This window comes from Nelumbo nucifera, chromosome 3 (assembly GCF_055504915.1).
Source record: "Nelumbo nucifera cultivar China Antique chromosome 3, China Antique-T2T, whole genome shotgun sequence".
Classification (NCBI taxonomy): domain Eukaryota; kingdom Viridiplantae; phylum Streptophyta; class Magnoliopsida; order Proteales; family Nelumbonaceae; genus Nelumbo; species Nelumbo nucifera.
Window position 1 is genome coordinate 45,593,065 of NC_142651.1, and position 14,072 is coordinate 45,607,136.

Consider the following 14,072-nt stretch of genomic DNA (forward strand, 5'->3'; position numbering starts at 1 on the left):
AAGCGACAACAAACCGGGGTCCCCCCCGGCTATTTATGCACACAGTGACCAAAAGGCAACGACTCAGATCAAAGCCAATCCGACGGCCTACAACCGCCCTGACCACACGTCACCCGAAACTGAGACGTAATTGGCGCACGTCTTTCTGAAACTCACGGCGACGGCGCGCATCTTTTCGAAACTGACGGAATGTCAGCTCACGTCTCAGAAAAAACGGCAGTAGCACATCTTTTTCAAACTTGAAAAAATGCCCGCTTTCGCGCCCCCAAGTGGTGCGCCCCCTTTTTTGGAAATTTTGAAGCAAAGCGCGTGCACCGCCACATCTAGCAACATTTAGACAGGCCAATACGCTTCCCGCATAAATGGACGCTCGAAGAAACCCTGACAAATGCACCTCGCGCCAGCAGAACCAAGGTTCAAAGTGCATGACAAATCTACCTGACACCTTGCGAACTCCCTGCGCCAGGGCAAGACCTTAGCACGAGGAGTGGGGGGCAATTGATGAAGGAAGATTTTGCCCGACCGCGCAAATCACGGCACGTGGCAAAAAAGGCAAACAGCTCGACACTCAAGACAACATACCGAGGGTACAAACGCCAAAGGGAAGGGACCAGCAGGCCCGAGCTCCCTACTTAGAGCTCGAACTCCCTAGCAAGAGGCCCGAGCTCCCTACTTAGTTCCCGAGCTCCCTACTTAGAGCTCGACCTCCCTAGCAAGAGGCCCGAGCTCCCTACTTAGTGCCCGAGCTCCCTACCTAGAGTTCGAACTCCCTAGCAAGAGGCCCGAACTCCCTACTTAGTGATCGGACTCCCTGCGAGGAGCCCGAACTCTCCCTTTTGACCCCGTAACACAAAGCAGAGACCCGAACGGGCCCGTCTTATGACAGTTCGGGGCCTCCCCTTCTCTGAACTCGAGACTTTGCCTTACACACCACTCCAGGCACTTCGCTTCCGGAGTATTGAACTGGACGAACCACGTCATACCTGACACCGAAGGAGTCCGTATCCAGGGGCGGCGCACCTGACTGACTTGGGATCTGATGCTTGACGGCCGCATTTCCAACGGCCACCTGTCACCACTGCCTCCAGTTATAGAGACGGCTCTAACAAAAGGAGCAGTGACGGTTTTGCCAGCAGAGGCGATGACGCCTGGACTGGCAGAAGCACGAAAATACTCATTCCCGACCTGACAGGAGTCTAGGAGTGAGTGCGCGAGGTGGTTATAAAAGGCGCTCCACCCCCAAAAAGGAGGTATGCAAACTTTGCGCTATCTGGTTTATCTTGCCTTTGAAGGATTCTAACTTAAGCTTCGAAGCCTTTACACCGGGTCCTCCGTGGAGCTTCCTCATCTCCTTTGTTTCAGGTTCCCTGTCACTCGGTTCAGAGGCAAGATCGCTGACAGTTAAGACCGGCCGAATTGCGCATCATCACAATCAAAATACAAGAACTAGAAGAGATGGACAAGTGATCGTCAGGATGGTGGAATTGGGTTTTGGTTTAGAAGACCGGGGAAGAAAGCCAGGATTGAGAACAAATAATCCAATGACCGACCAACCACTCCTCACAGAGTCGTTTCTGCAAAGTGACGCATGATGTAATGGACAAGCTTGCTCATGTTATGCCTCTCCTCAGAGAGACGCATGCTTGGATATCTTCCTCCGAGACCTCTCCTCACAAGCTTGCTCAATCCGTTTGCCGCCATTTCTAAGGAGTTTCAAGGGCTCCAAATATTTAGAGTAAAGGGAACGAGAAACAAAGATTTAGGGTTCTGGTCTAAAGTGGTTTTAGACCGGTTAAAGTGCGGTTCAAAATTAAAAACTATCATTCTAGTTTATAAAGACCGCCGCTTAATTCATATTTAATTTTCTAGGTGGTGGTCTTTGAAGGAATGATAGCTTAGCTGTTATTGTAGCGGCAGTCTTAAAGACCATCAGCTTCAAACCGCCACCTTAGGTCATTTTTCTTGTAGTGTAAAGATGTATTGTTATTTGGCACTGGTGAGTTGTGGCCTTGGGTTCAAGTCGCACTAGCCGCATTTTTTTGAAGTTGTCAAACGGAGGTTCAATACACTTTCGTATGCTTTCGGCCGATACTGCACAATACAATCGATATTTCGACCCTTGGTATAAACAATGGCAAAACTACAACCATTGCTTTCTGTTTTGCCACCTTTTATGCTATCTCTAAACTCAACCTTGATCAATACAGAGGGGTTGAGTCCACTTAACCTCGTTTCATATTGTGATTCATCATAGCAATGTGGAGAACAATTTGGGTTCCAATTGAGCCAATGTAGTCTTGGCTAGCGATATAAAATTCATTGCCTTTCTTTTTTAGCTTTTAGCATCACTTCCATTGTTGTCTATGAGGCACAAACTTCACTAACGGTAGAAGAAACAAGAAAAATAGAAAGGCAAAAATGTTGTTCTCCGATGACTACCTCTAGCAACTGTGTTCTTTGGATATGAGATTGTAGAGAGATGAATGGAAGCAACAACAAGAGGGACTTTGTATGGGAAAGAGAAAATAGTTATAAAGTGAGTTCAATATGGTTGGATGATAATAAAAATTAGATGACACCTAAATGGCATTTTTGTTCATTTACATGCCAGCTAGCATCAATTAACGATTTTGAATTAAACTAGCATTTTTTTAGAAGTTCAAATATTGTAGTTAGTTAGTTACCCAAAAAATAAAAATCCAAAGGGAAGGCAATCATGTAGCCTGCTCACATAGGTCAAAGTATTGATGTGGCATTTGTTTTTGTTTTAAAAACGAAACCAATTATATTGCCAAACATGCTATAAAAAAAGTGTATGTTCTTCATTATATATGTATTTTTTCTTTCCAAAATAAAAACAAAAATTGTGTTCTTAAATTTCTGTTTTTTTTTTCATATTACATATTATGCATTGCATGGGATTAAGGGGTAGGGATCCAATGACCTTACCATTATTTTGACAGTTTTAGATACAAGAGTTGTCTTTATTTTGAAAGGAAACTGATGGAGGGTGATTTGGCCCGACCTCGTAGCATAGGGACACGTGTGCGTGATCAAGCTCGACAAACAACTCAGCCTATCAGCACAACCATGACTCGACGGGAGGGACCCACCGAGTCCAACATTGGCCACTCGGCGGGTTAAGTGACTCGCCGGGGACTAGCGCCCGACCAACCTTGACTCCCACCAAGTGTGGGACATCCCAAACTCCTCTCAGGGCCCGAGCTCCCCTTGAGACCCGAGCTCCTCCTAAGGGACCCCGAGCTCTCACTTCCTAAGAAGGGAGCACCCCGGTTTTTGGCTAAGTGTCCCGAGGGAGAAACACCTCGAGGCAGCACCATCGAGACTCCTATTCGAACTTGCTTAAGGCCCGCCTCCAGTGCGGGCACCTCGGTTCAAGGCAAACCTGCCCCCGGTGGTTCGGTGTACAATAGTTCGGCAGGCTGCAGGGAGATCCGCCTGACATCCGTTCCTACCTGACATCCATACCTATCGGATCCGGTGGCAGGGCTCAGATCCCTTGTCAGGCGGCGTTCTACTTGCCAGGCAGCGTTCCGCTTGCCGTCTCTGAAAAGCATGGCACGCCTATCGAGTCTGTACCTTGCAATAACAGCCTGCAGCAGCAACTTGCACCTGTCACACCTGCCCTGGCAGTAACGGCTAGGGCAGTGGCGATTATGCCAGATGTGACCGGGTTCCGATATAAAAGAACCCCAACCCTCACGAAGCAAAGGTATTGAAGCTAGCACTTTCAGCACTCTTAACTCTCTGTATCTTCCTTGAGTTTTCCCCAGAGTTCTAACTTAGCCATCGGACTGTTCCCTCTGGGAGAGCTCCCTGGGAACCCTTCGCCTTCTTATTCCTCTCAGGTGTCGTCCATCACAACTAAGAGCCAACTCTCAGCCAACTAGGAGTGCTCAGATTGTACTGCATCATTTGGCGACATCTGTGGGAACGCTTCAAAAGGCCTTCCTCTAACTTCTGTGAAACTTCCCTCAAAGAACTCATCATCACCATGGCTTCCTCCAGTAACTCCGGACACCGAAACACCCCAGAGGAACAACTCCAGCTACCCACCATCTGCATCGGGCAGTTCACCGTCCCCCTCTCCGTGGATAGGGTACCTAGTCTGAATGTGCCCCTGACGGTGGCACCCGTGACCGTTCCATTACCCTCTACCATTGGAACAACCTTTGTTGAACCCACCATCCTCCCTCCGGTGGCCAGCCAAGGTCAGTTCAAAGACTTGATGCAGTGCATGCGAGCCATGTAGGCCCAAATGCAACAGTTCCAACAACTTCAGTTCCACCAGCAGGAAGTGCTACACCAAGTGTCCCAGTATCAGTATCAGCAACAATTTCCTTCACTCCCTCCCTGACACCCGGTTGCGCAGCCAACTAAGCCTCACCGCCGCAGTGAACTCTCTTCCCTTCGAGGAGAGACCTCGGCATCGTCTCATGGAAGGAAGGAAAGACTCCCTACCCCCGCCTCACGGCCTGCAGTCAGGTCGGGGGCTTCCCAGCTGATTAGGCCGGCGTCACCTCAGCGTTCGCAGTTCGAACCTCTGCTTGCAGAGAACTGGTTCGAAGTGCTAGCCGACGACCAGGAACAAGGTCCCTCTGTTCGCAGCTACCGACAGACGTCCCTGCCTCTCCCTGGGCAGATCGAGCTCAATAACACTGAGGCCAGTAGCACCAACGCCGAGCTGACCAAGAAGCAGTAGAGACGCCGCTGAGCTCGCCGAACTGCCACCACCCATAGCCTGCCCGAGCTCAGAGGCAAAGTAGAAATAAGTTCGGAAGAGGTAAAAGCTACTACACTTCTTTCAGTCCCCTCCCCTCTGTCCCCGAAGCTCCTCGTTGTCCCCATGCCAAGGGACTTCAAGCTCCCCCTGCTGGACAAATACGATGGGTCCTTTGATCCCAACGACCACGTCAACGCCTTCCAGTCCTAGATGCATCTGGCCAGGGCGAGTGAGTCTTGCATGTGCGTGGCCTTCTCCACTACTTTCAAGGGAGTAGCCCACACCTGGTACCAAAACCTCGCATCGGGTTCAATAAGGAACTGGGCGCAGTTCGTGTAGGTCTTCACCTCCCACTTCGTCACTAGTAAGAGGTGCCCAAGGACTCAAGAAAGCCTCATCAGCATAGTCCAGAGGGAAGGAGAGTCCATTCGGAACTACATCAAGCGGTTTAATGGCGCTTGCTTGCAGATACCCGACCTAGACCTTGCAATTCGGCTCACTGCAGCCAAGCGGGGCATTACCCACAAGGAGTTCAGATGGCACGTGGTGGTGAACCAACCCAAGACCGTGACCGAGTTCCTCGAACTGGTAGATCGGTTCATAGGGACAGAAGAGGAGATCAACCAAAAGGGCGAGCAAACCCTTGAAAAAAGAAAAAGGGAACCAGAGCCCCCAACTCCAAGTGACAGCAAGAAGAAGAAGGACTTAGCTCGGGGGGCAAAGCCAATCCAGCCTTTCCGAGCTCCAGCAGCAGAAAGGGATTATACGCCTCTCAACACAAAGCGGGCTGAGATCCTCATGACAATCAAGGACGCCCCATACGTGAAGTGGCCACCTCGTTTTAAGGTCAGTCCCAATGTTAGGAATAAAAACCTGTACTGTAGTTTCCATAGAGATCACGGTCATAGTACCGAAAACTGTAAGAATCTCCGTGACGAGATAGAAGAACTTATCCATCGCGGATATCTGAGAAATTTTGTACAACATAATAATAGTAATAAAGCAGGTCGGCACGGGGAGCAGAGTAAGGAAGCTACCAAGTCCAGCAGATAAGTGGAGCAACCGCAAAGGCAGCCTCCCGACGAGACATCAGTCTGGGGGACCATCCATGTAATTGTCGGAGGATCAATTGTCGCAGGCTACACCTCAACAGCAGCTCGGTCATCAGCCCGCGAGGCCGCCTGGGAAGAGCTTAACCCCCCAAAGCGGCTCAGGATGGAGGAACCGATATTCTTCATCAAAGACGATGCGCGAGGGGTCCATTATCCCCATGATGATGCGCTCGTCATAAAGATCAAGATCAACGACTTCGAGGTCAGGTGCATCCTAATCGATTCGGGCAGCTCGACAGATATTCTCTTCAAGACGGCCTTCGATCAGCTACAGCTCCAGGAAAGCGACCTGAAGCCCGCAAACACTCCACTCATGGGATTCAGCGGTGAGGAGGTCAGGCCTTTGGGGAGAGTCACTGTACCATTAGAGGTCGACACTTGGCCTAGCATGATAAGACTCAACCACGAGTTCCTAGTGGTCACGACCCCCTCCCCGTACAACGCAATAGTAGGTCGGTCTATTACCCACGCCCTACGAGTAGTAGTCTCCACCTACCACCTGGCGATGGAGTTCCCAACAGACTTTGGAGTCGGGGTGACGCCAGGCGATCAACTCGAATCCCGCAAATGCTACGTAGCCGTCCTCAAAGGAAAGGCCAAGGTAGCAGACGACCTCGAGCTAGAATGACCTGTGGAGCAGTTCGCGGAGCGAACCACACCTACCGAAGAGACCATTCCCGTCCCAATTTCGGCAGAGGATCCAACTCGGGTACTTCATATCGGTGCTTCTATTGAGGAGCCCCTGCGGTCTCAACTGGTAAGTTTCTTACTCGAAAATTTAGATGTTTTTGCATGGTCAGCGGCAGAAATGCCCCGCATAGACCCCAACATGATAACTCACAAGCTAAACACTGATCTTGTAATTAGGCCCGTTAGACAAAAGAAATGCAACCTAGCCCCAGAGTGATGGAGGGTAGTCAATGAGGAGGTCGGGAAGCTCCTTGCAGCCAATTTTATCAAGGAGGTTCATTACCCGAGCTGGGTAGCCAACCCCGTTCTGGTAAAAAAGGCTAATGGTAAATGACGCATGTGCGTCGACTACACCGACCTGAACCGAGCTTGCCCAAATGACTGCTTCCCGCTTCCCAAGATTGACCACCTAGTGGACGCGACCTCGAGGCATGAGTTGCTGAGCTTCCGGGACGCCTATTCGGGCTACAATCAGATCAGGATGGACCCAACTGATGAAGAAAAAACTACCTTCATAACCGAGTACGACCTGTACTGTTACAAGATCATGCCCTTCAGGTTGAAAAATGTTGGAGCCACTATCCAAAGACTTGTAAATAAGCTGTTTGAGCCACTAGTTGGCAAAAAAGTAGAGTGCTATGTAGACGACATGGTCGTCAAAACCCAATTTTCACATGAATTAGTACAAGATTTACATTCAGTTTTTGAAATTCTATGTAAATTTGATATGAAGTTAAATCCAAACAAGTGTGTATTCGGTGTCACCTCGGGTAAATTCCTATGATACATCGTTAACCGGCGAGGCATTGAGGCCAACCTGGACAAAATCAAGGCCATCCTAGAAATGAGACCACCTCGTAAATTAAAGGAGGTTCAGAAGCTGAACGGCCGGATAGCCGCCTTGAGTCGCTTTTTGTCTAAGTCAGCAGATCTTTGCCTGCCTTTTTTAAGGCCATAAAAGGCAAAGGCTTTGAATGGACCAAAGTGTGCTAGCTCGCGTTCGACGAGCTCAAAAGACACCTTGCTAGCATTCCCGTCTTAACCCAACCCGAAGTGGGTGATGTTTTAGAGCTGTACCTCTCGATGAGTGACGAGGTGGTCAGCTCGGAACTGATAAGAGAAGTAGATTGGCGAGTGACGAAGTGGGTGATGTCTTAACCCAACTTGTCTATTATGTTAGTAAAGTACTGCAGGGAGCAGAGACGAGGTACCCCCGAGATAGAGAAGTTAGCTTATGCACTGGTTATAGCAGCTCGGAAGCTCTGCCCGTACTTCCAAACTCACACCGTTGTTGTCCTTACCAACAAACCTTTGAGGCAAGTCCTGCTCAAGCCTGAGGTCTCAGGAAGGCTAACGAAGTGGGCCATCGAGCTCAGCGAATACGAATTCCAGTATAAGCCGCGAACTGCTATCAAGGCACAAGCCTTAGTAGATTTTGTCGCAGAGTGTACCTTCAGTTCTGAAGTCTCTAGGCTGGTAGAACACGAGGCCCCTAGTGCGGGTGAGCTCGGGGTTCCCGGGCCGATTGAACTCGAGCCCCGTGAAGATGCAACCAACACGACATCCCTCCTAGTTAGGCCAAGCCCGAACTGAGAGGAACCCTGGATCCTTCATGTAGATGGCTCGTCAAACTGATAGGGCAGCGGAGCTGGGATCGTTCTGTACGGGCCAATCGGTGTGAAACTAGAGTACGCACTACGCTTTGAGTTCGCGGCATCGAACAATGAAGCAGAGTACGAGGCGTTGCTAGCTGGGCTGGATCTGGTGAAGGAAGTGAAAGCCAAGCACATCGTCGTCTGTAGCGATTCCCAGCTCGTGGTAAATCAGGTTATGGGCGAGTACGAAGCCCGTGAGCCAACCATGGTAGCATAATTTGCCAAAGTAAGAGGGGCTCTGCTCAACTTCCGGCCATACTTCATCCAGCAAATCCCGAGATCAAAGAATGCCGAGGCTGATGCCCTATCCCGTTTAGCTAGCACCGGCGATAACACGATGAGGATCGTGTATATAGAGAACTTGCCTCGGCCTAGCATTCTCAGGGGGGCAGAGGAGGTCGCACCCGTTGTTCAAGCAGAGCCGAGTTGGATTGATCCGTTCATGGGATTCCTGCTATACGGGACCCTCCCCACAGAACGTAATGCCGCCAAGAGGGTAGAGCGTCAGCCAGCCAAATATTTCATGATAAACAGACGGCTGTACCGAAGATCCTACACGCTCCCCTACCTGAGCTGCCTGTGACCCTCTGAAGCCGAGCTCGTCCTCCATGATAGTCATGAGGACTTGTGCGGTGGACACTTGGGGGGCAAGGCCCTCGCTCAGAAAGCACTACGACAGGGGTATTACTGGCCAACGATGAAGGTAGATGCGACCGAGCTCGTCAAAAAATGCGACAAGTGTCAGAAGCACACCAACATCCACCACCGGCCTGCTGCCGACCTAAAATACCTCACTAGCCCATGGCCATTTGCACAATGGGGGATTGACCTACTAGGGCCATTCCCACCAGCAACAAGACAAAGGAGGTTCCTATTGGTGGTAGTTGACTACTTCACAAAGTAGGTCGAAGTTGAACCTCTCGTAACGATCACAACCCGAAACGTCTAGAACTTCTTTTGGAAGAATATAGTGTGCCGCTTTGGGTTACCTCGGGTATTAATTTTAGACAATGGTAAGCAGTTCGAAGACATCAAATCCAGAACTAGTGCCAAGACATGGGAATCCGACAAAACTTCACTTCAGTTGCACACCCTCAAGCAAATGGTCAGGTAGAGGTCACGAATAGAGCTATTCTCCGCGGGTTAAAGGCACGCCTAGACCTAGCTAAAAGACTATGGGCGGATGAGCTGCCCAGCGTTCCATGGGCTTACCGAACCACAGAGAAGACCGCCATAGGCAAAACCCCCTTCAACCTTACATACGGCACCGAAGCAGTCATCCCAGTCGAGATCGAAGTCCCTTCACTGCGGCTGGAAGCGTATGATGACGAGGAAAACGAGGATGAGCTACGCACCAACCTCGACCTACTTGATGAAGTAAGGGACCTCACATACAGCAGAACCGCGGCCTACCAGCAGAAGATAGCTCGGTACTATAACGCTAGGGTCAAAAAGTGGAACCTTCGCGTCGACGACCTGGTACTCCATAAAGTTATGGTACCTGAGCCCGGTGTTGGCATGCTCAGGCCAAACTGGGAAGGACCCTACCGAGTCAAGCGAGTTCTCGGGGAAGGAACACACGAGCTCGAGACCCTAGAAGGGAGACAAGTACCTCGGATGTGGAATATTGTCAACCTAAGATGATATTACCCATAAATCACCGAACTGAGTAGACCACGAGTCGCTCCTAGAGCCTAAGGGCCAATTTGCCGAGCTTGCGGCGACCTCGGCAACACGAGACCCAATCACCCCCTCGACAGGGGCAGACTCTAAGATAATGGATCACGAGTCGCTCCCTCTAGCCTAAGGGCCAACGCATCGAGCTAACTAAAGACCTCGACGCCCACCTCAAGAACAAAACTTGCTAGCTCGATAGCTCAGGATAAGACAAACACTTCGGCATAAGAGAATCACACAAACACTTAACAAAATATGTACTCTCATTACATAATATGTGCTTTCATTACAAAAACCTCAATACAAAGGATCAAGAAAAAGCGAAAGTAAAACTGAGCTTGTAGGCCCAGAGTACAAGGAGCACACAATTACTTCGAAGGCTTGCCGACTTCACTCGAAGCCTCTTCGGGGGTGTCAGCCAGGTCGGTAGCACTAGCCTCCTCATCGCCGCCTTCCTCTTCGGAGTCTGTGTCATCCATGGCCTGGCGGGCCATGTCGTCTGTGATCCTCCTGGTGGTGATGTAACTTGTGTCGAGGTCGGGGTATGCATGCCTTATCAACCACCGACTGAGCTTAAACCCCCTACGGTAGACCTGCGACATCACGCTGTCAAACCTAGATGATTTGACGTAGTCGATGATGGCTTGGACCTTTGTCTCCCCGAGAGCTTGATCGAAGATCTTGGTCTTCTCCTTAATATCAGCTTTGAGGTACTCCACCTCGTGCTCCAGGGCCCCCTTGGCTTCCTTAAGTTTCTGCACCTCAAGATTTAAGGCCTCCTGGCCTGCTCCGAGCCCGTTCACCTCAGCCTTCAGCCTGTCCTTCTCGCGGGCTAGCTCCTCCTTCTCTGACAACAGAACTTCAATGAAGCTGTTCTGAGATGCAGCGTCACCTTCCAACTGATGGATCTTTAACCGAGTTGCCCTCAAATCAGTATGAGCTGCATGAGATGACCCCTCAGGTTGGTCAGTACGAAAGAGAAAAGAACGAAAGAATGGGAAAATGATGATTCTTAGAGTGTGAACTCACCACCATAGCGTGGGTTGCAGCGCAGGCCCCAAGCTGACCAGGGGTGAGATCGACCCAGTCTGTAACCTCTACGGGGTAGACAACCTCTTTACTTTTTTGGAGGCTACACTGGGGGATCAGGATGCTCTCCTCCTCCTGGCTCCCCGAGCTGGACACCGCCGTCTCAGTAGCATGATGAGTCAATTCTTCGGAAGCCTTAGCAGCAGCTTCGGCGGGATTAGGAACTTTGGCTGCAGCCCCAGCTGGCTTAGCGACCGGCTCTGCCACGACCTTAGGCTCCTGAGATGGTAAGTCCCCCTCCAAATCTATCATTGGAGGGGCATTAGGGAGCTCGGGCTCCGAGATGGGAACCTGTGGGAGCCCGGGCCTCGAAGAGGGAACCTGTGGGAGGTCGGGCTCAGGAGTGGGGGTACTTGGGGGCTCTACGCGTGCCTTCTTGGCGGTTCGCTTCTTCCTCTTCTTCATTTGGCGAAGGAGCCTTTGATCAGTAATCCTCTCTTCCTTCATGGGACCTGCAATAGAGCTCGGCGTCAGTAAGCTTGAAAACACTTAGCTGATTAAGCGAGACGCTAAGGTAAAAATAGACCTACCTGGGCTCAAACCGGCCTGAATGAGCTTCTCTTCGGCAATGTAATCTTTGTGATCGAACCCAACCTGAGCCCATGAGTGGAATGTTTCCCTCATCTTCCGGTCGAGAATAATGTTGGGGTCTTGAGTAGCCACCCTCTAGCTAGTAAGGAAGGGCCACCCCGTGCTGCTCCGGACTACAAAGTAGTCCTGCTTCCAGGCCGGGACCTTGCTTGGGAATTTATGTAACAATTTGAAGCCCGAGCGAGGGGACAGATAGTAGGTCCACCTGTGCTCGGGGAGAACGCCCGAGGTGCTCTTCTTTATTGACAAAATAGAACAAAGGATATCTATATCTAAGGGAAGATTGTATTCGAAACAAAGGGAGATAGTCCCGACCACGTTTCGAATAGAGTTTGGGTGGAGTTGGTCCAGCATGACGAAACCCACCGATGAGTTGCTCCCTAAAGACTATATGAGTATTCCTGAGGTAGGTTGAAATGCTGGATAAGGTGCTGAAGTCTCTCCAGCGTCATAGTGGATGGACCGAATTGATCTGGCACTCGACCTCGGTGGGAGGTGGATGCCAGCCTACCCGAGGTCACCCGTGCCTCGTGGGAAGGCTGGGCAACAGCGGGGTCACCCTGACCTGAGGTACCCACCTCGGGCTCGTTTAAGAGACTGTCCCCGCTAGACATTGAATGAAATGAACTGAAAAAGGAGAAAGGGAGGCTCGGGGACTCACCGAGGAAAAACGCAACCGAGCGTGACGCCCGCGCACTATTTATAGCCGCTAGGCCCAGGCACCAACAGTCAAGATCGAAGCAATCTGACGGTTCTCAAGAAAACCGGCTGCGAGGCTCTCGAGGTGAAATCAGTTTAGCGCATTTTTTGGCATCCGCGAAGTCCAGATCGCGTGACGCCCGCGCATGAGTTGTACGCAACCCGGGTTTTTCCTTCCAAGTGAACTGAGCGCCAAACCGGTCTGGCCAACGGGTTGCCCGACAGGGTGGCATAAGTGCCGAGCCAAATCCACCCGACGCACCATGAACTCCCCGCGCTGGGTCAGCAACCCCAACACGGGGAGTGGGGGGCAATTGATGGAGGGTGATTTGGCCCAACCTCGTAGCACAGGGATACATGTGCGTGACCTAGCTTGACGAATAGCTCAGCCTAACAGCACAACCGTGACTTGACGGGAGGGACCCGCCGAGTCCAACATTGGCCACTCGGCGGGTTAAGCGACTCGCCGGGGACTAACGCCCGACCAACCATGACTCCCACCAAGTGTGGGAGATCCTGAACTCCTCTCACGGCCCGAGCTCCCCTTGAGACCCGAGCTCCTCCTAAGGGGCCCCGTGCTCTCCCTTCCTAAGAAGGGAGCACCCCGGTTTTTGGCTAAGTGTCCCGAGGGAGAAACACCTCGGGGCAGCACCGTTGAGACTTCTGTTCGATTTTGCTTAAGGCCCGCCTCCAGTGTGGGCACCTCGGCACCTCGGTGCAAGGGAAACCTGCCCCAGGTGGTTCGGTGTACACTAGCTCGGCAGGTTGCAGGGAGATTTGCCTGATATCCGTGCCTGCCTAACATTCGTACCTACCGGATCCGGTGGCAGGGCTCGAATCCCTTGCCAGGTGGCGTTCTGCTTGCCAGGCGGCATTCTGCTTGCCGTCTCTGAAAAGCATGGCACGCCTGTCGAGTCCATACCTTGCAATAGCAGCCTATAGCAACAACCTGCACCTGCCACACCTACCCTGGCAGTAACGGCTAGAGCAATGGCGGTTATGCCAAATGTGACTGAGTTCCGATATAAAAGAACCCCAACCCTCATGAAGCGAAGGTATTGAAGTTAGTACTTTCAACACTCTTAACTCTCTGTATCTTCTTTGAGTTTTTCCCAGAGTTCTAACTTAGCCATCGAAGTGTTCCCTCCGGGAGAGCTCCCTAGGAACCCTTCACCTTCTTATTCCTCTCAGGTGCCATCCATCACAACTAGGAGCCAACTCTCAGTCAGCTAGGAGTGCCCAGATTGTACTGCATCAGAAAACAAATTGTTTTTGTTATTTTATTGAAGTGAAAATTTAAAAACAAATGAAAGTAAAAGTAGAACACCCCTTTTTTAATTCAATTTAGCCGTTTTGGTGCTTATTAAAAAAAAACTGCCATTTATGTCCATGTCGGCAAAAGAAAGATATTTTCGTTTAATTCTCTTGGTAAAGAAAAAACATTACTCAATTTTAATCCCAACTCTCTAGGGTCGTGGGGACTTAGGTAAGAGGGGCATATTGGATATGGTTCTAACCTAACCCAGAATTTGGGTGTTGTTATTTGAAAAATAGTGCTTAAAATAAAGTACTTGTTCTAATAAGTTCTCACGAGCATTTGATGAAAAAGCACTTATTTTAAATAGGGCCAGTATAGGTATTTTCAAAATGATGTGAAAAGCCAAGATAAACCATATGGAAAGTAAACTTTTAAAAATAAGCTCAAATTTTGGGTTTCTTGATTTGGTGTCTAAGAATAAACACTTATTCATTCTTATTTCCCAAATACAAATAAATGCTTATTAGTGTGGTCTTGACCCAAAATAAGTATTTCTT